Source organism: Patella vulgata, chromosome 4, assembly GCF_932274485.2.
Source record: "Patella vulgata chromosome 4, xgPatVulg1.2, whole genome shotgun sequence".
In the NCBI taxonomy this organism is placed as follows: Eukaryota; Metazoa; Mollusca; class Gastropoda; family Patellidae; genus Patella; species Patella vulgata.
The window spans coordinates 69,384,701-69,388,693 of NC_065882.2; positions in this window are offsets into that span (position 1 = coordinate 69,384,701).

Genomic DNA, 3,993 nt, shown 5'->3' on the forward strand with positions numbered 1-3,993 from the left:
ACCACGAACACTTAGTTTCATATGTCATGTGTCATCATTAAGACGATATTTCAATTTAATGGGAACGGAAATATTACACAAGGAAGTTTTATTATCAACTAGCGGATTACTCATAATCCACAGTAACAATAACATGCTCTAACATCTCGTGACCATATGACGAACTCTGCAGGTGACCTTAATATTTCGATTGGATCGCGCTGCACGGGTTGAAAGTAGTATAACTCCGAAACGGGAAGCGGTAGGCCAACGCCACCTAGCCTTGGCTACTACTCGGTCGGTCGGACCTACCCCCTAATCAAGCCTCGGGACAGTTGCCGCCAACCATGACGAGAAAACAGACAAACAAACGACAGTCGCAGATATTAGAATAGATAATAGGCGAGACTATTAATGAAGTAATTATTATGATTTATTTTTTATGGTACATCATTTGATTAGAGAATTTAAGAGAATTATTCTCTTACAATGCACACTATGATAACATCAAACTCTTTGCCAAAAGCCATGTTTAAATTCTAGTTTCCAATTTATATTCTGTCGGAAAAACATACTAATGATTACATAAAGTGTCGATGGAACCGAATATAAAATGGATGTCGTTGTTTTCGGAGCCTTAACTCTCTTTTCACTACATTGTTGCTTTAAAAGGACGGACAGAGATTGTTCTGGACAAAGATTGAATTTGTACATGACAATGTCTGTGACAGGTGCCTTATTTCCAGGATAAATTGTAGGATATAATTGGCAATCATATTTTAATCATGGCTTCTTGGCTAATAATTAATAGAAACTACAAGGCCTGATTTGGTGTTGTCTATGGCTTCGATATCTACGTCAAAAGATAAATATTCATTAAATATTATTATAGTAAGCTACGTCTTCAACAGTGATCAGCCCATTCCCAGGCAATGAACAGGTCAGTGGTGTGCTTAGTTGTTTACTAAAGGCAGATTAATATAGATGTATCACCAGTTTCACCACTGATATCTTTAAGATAATAAAACTGGTTAATCATGCAGGAAACGCCTTAAAACGTATAATAGTATACAAGGCGCACAGAACTATCTGGAGCTCTGGGGTTTATCAGTTTTATCTCGATTAGCGAAAAGTCTCAGACGATTGAAAATATAAGCTTGTCCTGATAGCCATTAAAGGAGTTTGGCGACCATAATGTTTAGTATTTTGAGCTGAATCTGTCAAACAAAGTCTATAATATATTTATAAATTAGAGTTGCATACCAAAGGTAAGGATTCCAAAATAGCCTTAGAATTGGGATGGTGATGTTTTCATATTGCAGTTTAGTAGGGACGAACAGGAACGGCGAGAGGACATGACCCGATCAGAGACCGTTCCTAAAGGAAATTTATTTAGTATGAAATGGAATGATGTTTATTTCACACATAAGGTTGATTCGTATGTGTGCGCTTCCAAAATATATATTTAATAACTAGTGCCCGAGAACTAATCTTAAATCGATAAAATAATGAATTCCTACCTGTACAGTGACGAAATTAAAAGAAGTTTCGCGATTTAGCTCTCTTTTCTTGTCTTTGCACTGTCACAATAATTTCATCCGTTCCAATATTATTACCGCCTAGAAGGGGATAATAATAACGAAATACATCAACCTATCAGGGGGTAAACGGGAACCCATTTTTACCGTTCGGTGAATTTCATACCTCCACCACGAACACTTAGTTTCATATGTCATGTGTCAATATTAAGACGATATTTCAATTTAATGGGAACGGAAATATTACACAAGGAAGTTTTATTATCAACTAGCGGATTACTCATAATCCACAGTAACAATAACATGCTCTAACATCTCGTGACCATATGACGAACTCTGCAGGTGACCTTAATATTTCGATTGGATCGCGCTGCACGGGTTGAAAGTAGTATAACTCCGAAACGGGAAGCGGTAGGCCAACGCCACCTAGCCTTGGCTACTACTCGGTCGGTCGGACCTACCCCCTAATCAAGCCTCGGGACAGTTGCCGCCAACCATGACGAGAAAACAGACAAACAAACGACAGTCGCAGATATTAGAATAGATAATAGGCGAGACTATTAATGAAGTAATTATTATGATTTATTTTTTATGGTACATCATTTGATTAGAGAATTTAAGAGAAATATTCTCTTACAATGCACACTATGATAACATCAAACTCTTTGCCAAAAGCCGTGTTTAAATTCTAGTTTCCAATTTATATTCTGTCGGAAAAACATACTAATGATTACATAAAGTGTCGATGGAACCGAATATAAAATGGATGTCGTTGTTTTCGGAGCCTTAACTCTCTTTTCACTACATTGTTGCTTTAAAAAAAAATCAATGAAATTAAATGGATTTTAATGTCCCACTTTTCTGCACCAACCGGGGTGATGAAAAAAAGGCCGAAGCCATGGGAATTCGTTTTGTCTACTCTTTATCTAATTGCTTTAAACACATTTTATTACCATAAAGTAAAAGGATTAGACAAATGTTATATAAACTTACAAGCACAACCTTTACTTTATAAGTACTTGGATTTATTCATGATAACAAAAGGTCCAAAATAAAGTGTATTTAGACGGTACTGAGGAATAAGTCTCAACATTGACGAAGATGATCCAAAGAAAAATATCTGAGAATTATTCCAGTGAGTGCATAAATCTTGAAATTTTAACCCCATTTGCAACTACCTTACACGGCAAAAATATCGAAAAGTTTCAAGAACTGTTGTTGCGAAGTTATTTCAAGCTTAAAGGTATTTCCAAATGGTAACTTAGGATAATAGCGGGTGTAGATAACAATGCACCTAGAACAAATTGCAACAGAAATCATTTCTTTGGAAACTGTTCAGGTATGGTCTCTAGTACTTCCATAACAAAAGCGGCCATTATCGGTCTTGGGGAAATTTGCATAATTAACGTAAATCCAAGATGGCCGCGGGTGGACCAGAAAAACGCTAAAATCTCCGAATCGCTTGACTTTAGTGTAATTAAATGTATTAACGACCTATAGGAAATCGATACGCGCGAGTTAAATACATTTTTTACCTACGACTTTATTATGGCGTCGTAACGTCATTTTGATGGAATTAAGTCGTTCTCCTTGTGACGTCATTATCAAGTTGTATTGTAACTGCGCTCGGAAAACTGTTAGAAACCACGAACCGCTGTACAATTTCTATAAAAGAACACATCTTCTCCTAAACTGAAACTGTACATCACCGTTCATCTATAGCTGGTGACATGTGAATGCAACGACAACAGCCTGATTGATTGATTTGTTGATTGAAGTTCAGATGTCTTCATTATAATGGACCACTTTCAGGCTGCTGTCTTCACGTCCTGAACTACGTAGCAAGAAAACGCGTTTTCCGGCTTGCAATTTTCGTCAATTTTGTGGGAGAGACAGGCCTCAACAAATCCCCCGACGGCGTGTTTCACGACTTCTGCACTCGACAGTGACCTTTAATTTTATGTGTGACAATCCTATTTGAAATTAAGTTTTGAACCCAATATGGAATTCAGTAACACGATTCAAAAAAAGTAGGGGATATTTGATTTTTAAGTGTTATTAAAGTCACCTAATGAAACTGACGAAGAAACAAATGACAAAATGAAATGAAGTTCACATTCATCGATTTATTCCAAATGATCGTTAGACTAAGTAAGGCACAGACTGACCATTATAAGGGTAAAATGATACCCGGGGTCAAACAGCAAAGTTACCACAGCATCACAACCAAGTCAGTAACGGGTAAATCCTCCTCTGTTTGCCAAACAAGCATTGATCCGACGTGGCATACTCCTAATAAGACGTCTAAGGTCATTTTGGTCCAGATTGTCCCATTCCTGTTGCAACGCAGCAGCAAGTTCTTGGACATTGGCAGGACGTTGTTGACGTTGACGTAACCTCTGTCCAAGCATGTCCCAGACATGCTCGATGGGGGAGAGGTCGGGACTCAGTGCTGGCCAAGGTAATGTGGTGATGT